The 11,610-nt window shown below is 35.6% G+C and overlaps 1 long non-coding RNA gene across 1 annotated transcript; it reads left to right on the forward strand.

The window, feature by feature from the left end:
* The first annotated feature begins 729 nt into the window (after positions 1–729).
* On the forward strand, positions 730–5,810 carry LOC136302098 (uncharacterized). Its single transcript, XR_010724002.1, has 3 exons — positions 730–1,072; positions 1,213–1,388; positions 4,272–5,810. It is a non-coding gene; the product is annotated as an uncharacterized lncRNA (long non-coding RNA).
* The last annotated feature ends 5,800 nt before the right edge of the window (positions 5,811–11,610 follow it).

An 11,610-nucleotide genomic window follows, 5' to 3' on the forward strand; every position in this document is an offset into this window, starting at 1 on the left:
TCTGCTTTTCCCACGTGAGAAGTCTTCTCATAGACTAGCTATCTATTTTCACTCTTTTTGCAGGTTTATTGGTGGACTTGGCAGTACTGGCTGAAGGGCTGGACCTGATAGTATCAGAGCATCCTAAATCATTCTATGATCTGTAACTCTCATGTAATTTTTTTTGGACAGTTGCTGCAGGGATACAAAGAAGAACCACTGTCACTGACACCTATTATAACTAATATGTACCAGTTTACAATTTTTCCTTTCAGAGTGGAAAAATATGAATGCATTAGGTATAAATTGCAAGATTTTGATACTTTAGGGTGCTCTTCAGGGGTGGCCTTTCTAGGAGTGTCTCTCTAGGAGTGCCTGGCATAGGTAGTTCCAGACGGCTCCAAAATGGATCCACCACAGGACACAGTCAATCCCACCAGGAAAGCTGGTGGCACCTCTCATAGGATATTTAAGAAATTCTCAGTGAGGAAGGAGAAAAATGGTGAGAAACATCAGAAGGAACAGAGGTGCCAGAGAAGGAAGAGGGCTACATGGCAGAGTAAGCACACACTTGAAGTGACTGATGTCCATAGAGAAATCATACGGGGGCACAGCAGAACGGTGATAAAGGAAAAGGAGCAGAATGAAACCACTAAGTACAGACAGGTGTTCAGCTGAAAAGACCAAGTGCAACCAAGTGGCAATAATAGTGGGGAAACAGGTGTCTGAAGCTAAGTCTGGCAAGGGGGAGGAAAGTGCCTAAATGTTTGGTTTTGTTGTTGTTGTTGTTGTTTAGTTAGGTTTATTTTTTTGTTTTGTTCTGGTTTTTGCTTCCCAGTACATGATTAAATAATTTAATATTTATGTTGACTGGCAAATTAAATTTCCAAAGTTAAGATTACTTTGCCCATAACAACAGCTACCAAGTGGTCTCCCTGTCTTTGTTCTTCCCCATGAATTTTCTCTTTCCCTTTCCTCTGGTTTTCTCCCTCATGCCACTGCAGGTGGAGAAGTGGGCAGTTGTGTGGATGCCTGGCTGGTGGCTGTGGCCAACCTGCCACAGAAAGATCGCCAAGTGGTTACCAAGACCCTTGTGAGTATCCTATCAATCTTATCAAATTAAGGATTTCTGCCTATTATGCACTGTTTTGGTAGTTTCTGGATCTTCTAGGATAAATGTAATACTGTGCCTACACTTACAAATTTTTTATCTCAATGCATCTTTAACTGTAGAATGACCGATAAAAGTTCCATGATATTAGCTTGAGAAGAAGGGGTTAAAACACAGACTGACTTGAAATATGAGAATGAAATGGAAGAGAATTCAAGTTGGTGGAAGAAATGAAATCCAAGCTGCAGTCAATATTGTCATCAAGTCATCAAAGGCATCTGAAGACAAACAGCACCAGGTGAGAAATACTTTTCTAATGAAACCCAAATGTCAAAAACATATGACATTCCATCACATTCTTTCAAAAAATCTGCTAGAAAGACCTGCAGCACCAAACACCACCTGTTGAAACATCTATGATGTCAAAATTTGATAATGGTTTTTTAATATATTCTTTTGAAAAGCAACATGACTATTTTCGTACTTTAAACTGAGTTAAATACTGTGTTGTTCTTTAATGTTTTTGATAGCTTTATAGAGTAAAATTTGTTCTTCTATTCTCCCTTATTTTGAAAACTGGTTAGCAAATATAAACTTCCACACTGCTGTGCTGAATCAAAGACCTTTTTTTTTTTTTTAAAATGACAAAAACTCTAATAAAAAAAGAAAAAAATCAGTAGTCGCTACATCTTTGAAATAGGTAAATTTGGTCAAAGAAATAGAGCTGCAATCCTACCAGCATTATAGCTTTTAAAATTAAATAGAAAACGTATCCTAGTCTGTTTTATAAAGGCAGAGGTCTCTTATTCCCAGGATAGAAGAATTGCTCTTCCAATACCAGTTTCTATTTAATTGAATAAAGATATTTAATAAAGTTACTGTGTTAATTACAATAAAAGCTTTTAAGAGTCATTAGTTAATTTTCACATTTGTCAGTCTTTAGAGAATTGATGTATTTTATAGTCTTCAGGTTTTATTTTGATTTGTTTTGTTTTCATTTGTGGAGAGCTTCAACCAGATTCTTTTCTGTAAAATTTTAGGAAAAAAATCAGAAAGTGTTATTTATGATTCATGTCTTTTGAACATCTGAAGGAAATTTCAATAGTCTCAAATTCTTTCCTATGATTCTGTTTTTCCAAAGGTTCCACTCTTCTGTACATAAAATAGTCTTAATCATGCCACATTTACCTCATAGATGACATTCATCCTGCTGTCATTTGAAGAGGATAAAGTGTTGATTTCTATTTTTCCTTTCCATTCTGCACTACAACAGCTTCTACTCTTGTGATTCTGGCTGTAAGAAAATCAATCTTCAACTTCATGGTTTTGCAAGGGAGTAGTAGGTTTTAGGGATTTTTTTTTTTTTTTTTTTTTTTTTTTTTAAGGCTGACAAACGAAGTTAATTTGTTGTAAAATTTTCTTTTGGTCTGTTACATGGATAGCAAGAAATTCAGGTTTCCTGACTCAGCACATTCCTTCCTATGAAGAAATCCTACGCTTAGACCTTTGTGTAAAATGCTTCATGAGCCAAATGCTCAGATGCACTTTGCCTAGCTAACACTTCCTTTGTGTGTGTGCCTGTGAACAAATGCCTGGTGCTAATTATAGGTGAAATATATCCTTGTCCATGGAAACCAAATGCAGCTATTGTTTCACTACTCTCTGTGGCTGACAAACTAAATGTTGAGCTCACTGCCAGTTCTGCTGCTTCTGAAGACCAAAACAGGCCACAGACCCAGCTTAAGATGGCCCCAGCTGCTGCATGAATAGAAACAAGGAACAGCAAGTTCACCTCTTCTGAAATTTCTTCCTAGCATAATTTCTTTCACTCATATTAAACCATTCCCAAGAGCATTTTGTCTAGTAGAGGGGGAGGCAAGTGAACTCTGATAGCTTACTCTTGGAACAATGAAATACCATCCCTGAGACAGTTCTGTCCAAATAAAAACACACAATAAGTCAGTGATTAATTTGAGGGGAAAAATTTCTGCTATTCTGGAAGCACTTGATTGCAGAATTCCCTACAATCATTCCTTTAGTTTAAAGTCACTGTAGTACACTGTATTCTGGTTGCTCTGCTTGTGTAATTCTGGACCATGCATCACACAAAGAAGTAACACTAGGTGAGTCTTACAGCATTTTTTATATATTTAACTTCTATTTAAATATAACACTTCCTGCAAGAGAAAAAAGTACCAACGTGTTCTGATCAACAACATTAAATGCATTACACTTACTTAGTACAAATACTAGACAGGGGTACAGGTCATGGGATGCAGTTAAGGATATTTCATTTCATTAGTTGTTTAAAGAGCAAAATACACTATATATTTTCATGAACTCAAAAATAACTACAGGGTTATTTAATGGCATTTCATAATACACTGCAATTAAAGATTAAAATAATGAAAATAACTGACAGGAAGAATTTAAGTCATCTGGGATATTCTCTGCTATTAATTCTTAATATTGTAATGTGATGCTTAATGAACACTGACCAAACCAGACAATTTTAAATAGAATAAACGATATAATATTTTTCTTGGTACAATAGTAGTCCTTCCAAGAATTCCATGAAAAGTGTGGAATTCTTCCCAAATTCACTGTTTCTGTCCTAAAATGTATTCATTTAAAGGCAAGAGGGCATCATAGCTGTTCTAAGCTCAGACTGGACATCTATATTCAATATATGCTATGGAACACCAGCATGAGTGATACACTAGCATATGCCTCGAGGTCCTCTGTTCAGAGAGCCCTGAGAAGCCAGGATGAGCACTGTGCATACAGTAGCTTCTTGTGCAGCTACATTCTTCTCCTGTAAAACCTTAGCACTGCTTGTGGCTAAGGGAGAGGAAAATATCAGACATGGTATCCTAATATAGTTCTGTGATTTAACTGAGATATACTGATTTGGAATGCTGAATTTCATGTCACATAACCTCAAAGCTTTGTGATGTGATTAATGCATCTTGACTTAATGTAAGAGGAGAAGAAAAAAATCTAGGATGAACTGAAAAACTTTCTTTTTGAAATTTTTTCTGATTAGACGGCTTGGGTCTTAAATATTTAGGAGGCATTTTAATATGTTCTCAGATGGCATGAAATAGCTCAATTCTACGGCAGAGGTCTCAGGTTAGAAGATTATTAGGACATTAAGACATTATCCTTTTTTCTTCCACAGCAGAGTATGATTATGCTCAAGGGAGTAATTGGCTGAGGTGGATAAAGCAGACCAATTTGATTTCTTCAGACAGGCTCCATTCTTCACATTGGCAGCCAAGTGCCCTCCCAGGGCACAAGAAGGAAACCTTTGCAAACTCTCTTCTGGATTCCTGACAAGTGCCTCCTCTGTTTGCTAAAGAAACCCCACAACGAGTTTCTCTGCTGTCCTGTCCATGTATTTATGTTATAGATTATACTGTGCTGATTGCAAATGTATGTGCCTTCTCAGCAGCCAATCAAACAAATCTTGTCTTCTCAGCCATAAATTTCACATTTTAAATATAAATGAAAAATAAACCTTTCCCCTTCAAGAAAAAAAAAAAAAACACAGGGGTTATATTTGGACTGCAAGTTACAATGCTTTTCTCCAATAAAATGCTGGGAAACCTGCCATTGAGAAAATTAACCTACAACTACATATATATTATGAAAATATATTTTGTATCTTTATGTAACTTATTTAAGTGCAGAGAAGACTTTTATTCAAGGTCACAGTTAGGACACCATCCTGGTGTCCTTGTCATTCTAATTACTGGTAGATCACAATGCAACTTGTTTCACTTAACGCTATATTTTATACTTTTATTCTCAATTTTAGCCACCAAGTCACAAGATATGTATAACTCATCAATTAATGTTTTTAATACAAAAACTATTTAATATGCAATATTTACTGCGAACATTTAATTCTGTGCCATACACCACGCACACTAATAAGCAAATCATTAATTTTTTTTACTTATTCATAGACTTTTTTTATACAATTCCCCTCAGGAAAAGCTGCTGAGGGTAGACAGGTTTTGCTGCATAACATGTATATCAATCCGTAGAAGCTCCAGAAGACTGAGGAAGGAAATGAATCTCAATGTTAAATGTGTCATGATGACAGTTGTTCTCATAGGTGGATTCAGAGGGGGGAAAAAAACCCCAATAAAAACAAACCAAACTCCTCTCCTCTTGTAGATATGAACAGGAAAACGAACAAGTGATTGATTATATCCAGAAAATTTCATATCTTTTAGTGCTCCAGAAGTCGATGCCAGTACCCTGAATCAAACTATGGAATGAAGGCAAGCCAATGAAGAAAAAAAAAGGACAAATCTTTAACTTGAAACAATTTATACCCATTTCTCATCATTTTACAAAGATATGAGCAGGATCACCCAATCTAAAATACTTTCCTGTTACACTATGCTTGATTTACTTTTCTGAATGATCTTAGTGATGAGTCATATATATGAATAAATAATATATTCATGCTTGAGTTCAATACACAAGATTATTAATATCCTTGTTTTTCAGCATGAGTAAGAGTACCCCACTCACATTTGTGTGGTGTCTCAGGAGAAGAAATTTTTCTCACTGGTCTACAGATTTGCCAATTATTTCACCAGGCATATGAAATATCTGAATGTGCTTGATACATTTCCAAAGAGCTGAGTATTGTCAAAATATCAGCACTATTTCCTCATACTTTTGTGGCAAAGAAGTAGCACTGAAGGGGATTACTTGAATTTGAATAGACTTTAACAAACCCCAAGCAAATGTTTGAGCATAGATGTTAGTGCCCTCTCAATGGAGACAATGACCTTTCAGAGTAAAGCTCAGTATTCTTGTAGTGCCCAGCAATACACAAAATGTATTTCCAAGATGTTGAAAGGGTGACATTGGGGATGAGGTTGGGAACTAGTGATAAGTTTTGCATGACCAAAGCTTCCTCTAGAGACTAAAACATGCCATGTATATTCCCTGGCAGCAGCATGGTAACACAAAAGAACCTTGAAGAGCTTTGTCTCTCTCTTCATCCTATACCAATTAAGACTATTAATAACTCATTTTATATAATTTCACACTTAAAAAACATTGTTCTACACCATATCCATCTATCTACTGTAAAGAAATAGAATTTCTCATTTAATGTCCCTGCTACTTACATGGTCTCTCTGTGTTATCTTACTACATGGGTAGCTGTTAAAAACCAGAGAAGACACCTTCAGAATGGACATAAGCTTCTGTTTAATCGTCTGGCCTATTTTGAGTAGCTGAGTTTTTTAAGGAGTTTGCTGCATTTTACTCCATCTCAGTGATAAAACAGAGATTTCGAAAATAATTATGGAAAATATGGTTTAGCTGTGTATTTGTATGAATATAAGTGCACATATCTCTGTTTCATAAGAGCCAAATTTTACTTTCATTGGGACTGCTAATTAAAATTTTCAAGTTATATTCTTAGCTTAAGGAAGACATTCCTATGACATGCAACTGGCAAATTCAGTGAGAAATGGGAGAGAGAGAGAAAGCATCCTAAGTAACAAAGTAATAATTATTTCACCTCTGTGTCATTTACATTGACGCAGATAACTAACAACTATATTTAATTGACAACCCCTCTACTTTGAGAAATGTTTCTTGTCAAATGGAAAGAATAAGTTTAAGATCAACATCAACACCAGATAAAATAGATGAAGAATCCTTAGCAGTCATTACAACCACATGCTCACAGTGCAACAGACTTTGATTTTAAAAAACACAGCATGGATTAACCATCACTAGAATGGCAAATGGAGGTTTCACAAGCCAGTATTCTATATTCTGGATCCTTCTTCTCCCACAAACAGGCACCAGTACTTGTAAACCCTTTGATTGAATTTGCTTTGGTCTCATAGACTCAGAGTGACTCAAGCCAGAAAAGATCTCTTGAGATCACATGGCCCGATCTCCCTGCTTAAGCAGTCACCTCCAGACAATTGCTCAGGACCACATTTAGATGTCTTTCAAATATCTTCAAGGTGGAAGCCTCTATAACCTCTCTGCAGCTTGGGCAGTGCTTGGTAACTCTCACCCTGCTACAAAGGGCAAACTATGATGATCTCAATGACAGGCTCAACCACAGGCCTTGGGGTTTTTTCAAAATGTTCACGCTCAATTATGCATCAAAGAGGTGGTCAAAATACAGAAGAAAATTGCTGAAAATTAATCTTCTGTAAATGTAGAACATACATTTTTAAAGTTTTTAAATAGATAATGTCTTATATATGGATATATTTTATTTTCCCCCCATTTTCACTGTTATAAATTTTCCAGGCTGAAAATCTAAAATTAATATCTACCTGTTTCATTAAGCTAAGCATTTTTGTAGGAGTAGCTACATCTCTCCAGCTTTTCATCCTATGAATCCTATGACCTACCCTAATTAGAATATAGGGAAAGCTGTTTCTTGTAGACGTCTTTTGCAATTTTCTAGGTAACTGATGTATTAAGCTACTTTCTTCTAATGTTACATGAGGCTAAACAATCTGAGGAAAACTGCAGTTCAGAAGATCTGGGACATTTCTTTTTCTAATCAAGACTTTCTCCTGGCTTAGAAGTCACTGTTAAGCTACAATTTAGCTTTAAATTTGGTAAAGTACCTCTTAAAATGTATGCTAACAATCCTTGAAGACAGACAAATAGACAGGAATGCTGTTTGGTGGAAAAATGTTATGTAAAAGGTTAAGGAAATTCAATGTACAAAACACATTTGTTTGGTTTTTTTTGTTTGTTTTTGTTTTTTTTTTTTTTCCTAAAACCAGGCTTAGAAACTATAAAGAATTCAAAGGAAAAGGATAGGAAAAGACATAACCTGGAGATGATTCTTGCTTAAAGAAAAGCTATAATATTTTGTTTTGCCCTTTGCATCCTCAGTTATGCAGAGCAAAGAAACCTCTAATGTATCATGAGAAAGAAACATATTCAGACCATGAAAATAAACAACTGATGCTTTAGTGAGTCAATTCATATGATAACAGATCAATAGTTTGCATAAGGGCTGGACAAACGGCTGATATGTCTGCCTACAAAAGCAGAAAGAAACCCTGTTTATTGCTAGGGGAGCTAGGTATAGGAATGAGTACTGCTGATGAGCAGGAAGGAAGACTGAACTCATAATCTTTACAAATGGTACCCCAGATCATGCTGGCAATATAAACTGCTATTGGAAAAAAAAAAATGCAACACATTGATGCATCAAGAGAAAGAAATCCATAATGCTGCTACTTTTGCTGTGCCTGTTGTGTGGATAAATACAGCAAGGGACTTCTGCTTTGCAAGGCTGCCAGTCTAGTAACTTTACTTAGAACTAAATTTCAAAGAAAAACATAGCATTTTATTACTTCACTTATCTTCTCTCTGTGGTAGAAATTGTTGAAGAGTTACCCAGGGTTTCAGCTGCTCAGTTTCTATTGACTTTAATGACAAAAGCATAGCTAAAACCCCCTGCATCTCTATAAAAATCCCAATTCTATCTGTTTAGTTTACTGACAAAAAACAAGTTGTTATTACTGTCAGTTCAGCACAGCCAATGTAACTGTTAAAGAGCAAACTGAATTGCACTTTGCCTTGCATATTGTCAACAAAATTGTCAGCCAGATTTTGATTCCAGAGATTTTACTGCTACTGATAATTAGCGTTGTGCACAACTAAACGGCCAGGCAGCTTAGTCTATTCTGGATGAGGCCCCAAAAGTTCAAAAGGTTCTCTGAACCTTTTCCAAATCCCATGTTTCAGCACAACTGAGCTGGTATTCTTGTGAGCACTGTGTTCCCAGATACATTACAGGTTCACTAGCACATCATGCTACAGGTCATTTGGAAAACACAGTGAAAATTACTTGTATCAGAGTCATTCTGACTCTGCTGTCAGTGTTATTTCAACAAAGATTTGATAAGGTTCACAAGCATGGGATACATATTAAAACATGTATATATAATAATTATTCTTAAAAATTTAACTTCATGTGAACTTTAATACAAGCATTTTCCTTAGAAAGACCATAGAAAGATTCCTGAGAAGCAGAAGGAACATATTCAAATCATGTGAAGGGTGAGGGTGCCAATGCAAAAGGACCTAATAACATCACTCTGTAAACCTTCCCCACTAAAAAGAAGCAGCAATTCTGTGGAATTACTAGAGGGTTATAAAGCACATCCTCACAGTCATCATTAGATTTTCTTTTTGACTTAGTAAAAAGTCTTTTACATCTATCTCATCCCTCTAATCCATGAAGGTGGTTTTCTGAGAGTTCAGTACTAAAGCAGTAGCTGAATTTCTTCTACCGACAGTGCTCTGTGGAAATAGCACTAGGATGACAGCTTTTTTTCTGGTACCTTACACGTTGCTGAAAACAAAATAAGAATCAAAAAACAAAACAAAAACAAAAAACAAAACAAAAACAAAAAAACAGTTTGAGTGAGTTTGTCTGAATGTGTTAAATATCAAAGCATTTACACATATACTCTTCATAAAGGTGTGACGAGAAAAACTAGTGTTGACCCAATTCTTCCACCAAAGATTTCAATCCAGGTCAAAAATTAAGAACAATAAATTATATAGGCAGTTAGTTTCTCTGTCTCATTTTGAAATTAGTACTTCTTGCTTTTTTATATTGCTACTAGATAGTGCAACAGAATGTATGGAACAGGAAGACTACCTTAAAAATTCAACCTCAAAGATCAGAATGCACTTTAAACCTGTGTCTGCCATGAGACTTGTAATACTTAACAAGGAAATAAAGAGCTGACAACACAGCTATAGCATCTAAAAGAAATTAGAATTGTCACCTTAACATTTGTTCTTTTTTTTAATATGTGTGTGCTTGTGTGCAGTAAGTGCAGAGAGATTGTTAGAAAGAAGTTACACACAACCCCCCCCGCAATAAAAACCAAGTAAAAACCAACAACAAAAAACCCAAAAAAACCCAACTAGTTCTTTTTTCTTTCTAAGATCTTATAATTATGAAAGAGAAAATATGACAAAGAAGAGATTGATAGGGAAAGAGAAAGGAAAGGGCTATGTACTCAAAACCATTGATAGGCGCTGCTACATGCACATCCTGACAGTTATTTGCTTTTATTTTAATTAGATTTTTTTGTAAAATATTCTGTCATCAGAAGAGATGCAAATCGTGTGTTGTCAGAAGACAAGAGGAAAGCCCAGAAAGGAGGGCCAGGGCAAACACAGTGCAGTAAGAGATATTTCTGATGTGGAAAGTAGGATGAGGGGCCTTTAGGAAGAAGGAAGCAAGATAAGGGGAGAACAGCACATTCCTGGGCCTGACAGTGGTGTCAGCAGGGTGACCCACATGAAATAACACAGAGAAGTACCCCATTCACTGTTTCTTTATACCTTTTTTTTTTTCTTTTGGAGTTCATACAAACTCCCTAATTTTAAAAGGCTTTTCTGTGCCTAAAATGAATACACTCTGAGACTCGATTTCCCTAGGTTTTTGGGGTTTTTTTAGGGTGTGCAGCAGTGGAGATATGAAATCAGGAATCAGGCAAGATTGTACCTTGTAGGTGTAACTAAAAGAAAGCGCCTGTCCTCATTCTTTCTACAGCTCTTGAAAACAGGTTTCAAATGTGCCCCTGGAATAATAACCAGGATGGTTAATAAAAAAATTAATAACAGTGGACTGTAATGAGTCTTATAAATCATTCTGGGAAAAATTCTTGCTGTTTTTCCATGGGTTCCAAAGTGAATTGCAGCCTCTTATTGTTTTTGCTCAAATGACATCACCAATCCCTCAGAACCAATGTTTGTCCATATTTATTCCTTAGTCACTTGAAATTCACATCACAGCTGTCTTTTTATACTAATTATGCCAGTTTCCAACAACAAAATCTGGCCTTTTGTTTCTTTCTCCTGTAAAAAGAAATAAATTCATAAATGGAACTTGGAAAATTTGTGCAAAGATGGAATTGAAGTTAACTGAAAATCGAGGACTTGAAAATCAGGGGTAAAACACAACATAACATAGCATAGCTTATCAGAATCTATTTCTTGAGCTGGAGTCAATTTAATTAGCAAGCATTTCAGCAGTCATTATACAATGGAAAAAGTTTCTAATAATTAAGGATAATTGGTAATGGAAATAAAATTAAATGAACAGATGACAATGGTTCTGCAGCAGACTTCAGCAGTTTGCTCTTTCAGCATTTTATTTGTAAGACAGCAAAGGCAAAGGTTTCTAAGACATGGTCCAAACTGGTCAACTGTTTCTTGATTGTTATTCACCTAAATTTTTATTCTCTGTCTCTGCCTTCATTTTCCAGGTTGTTGTTTGTTCTTTTTTATGGTGGAGCAAGGGAAGAGCAGAAATACTCTTCATAACATCAAAGTAAATGCATTTTTTATCATGTCTGTGCATACTAGATCCACATGTCATTAAAACATTTTCATCATATAACCTTTCATTTTAATAATTTTAAATCTTGTCTCTTAAAAGTTTTTTCTAGAATGAAAAATGAATTCCAAAAGGACAC

Source organism: Chamaea fasciata, unplaced genomic scaffold (genome assembly GCF_029207755.1).
Source record: "Chamaea fasciata isolate MVZ Bird 193981 ecotype frontalis unplaced genomic scaffold, bChaFas1.0.hap1 SCAF_1, whole genome shotgun sequence".
Classification (NCBI taxonomy): Eukaryota; Metazoa; Chordata; class Aves; order Passeriformes; family Sylviidae; genus Chamaea; species Chamaea fasciata.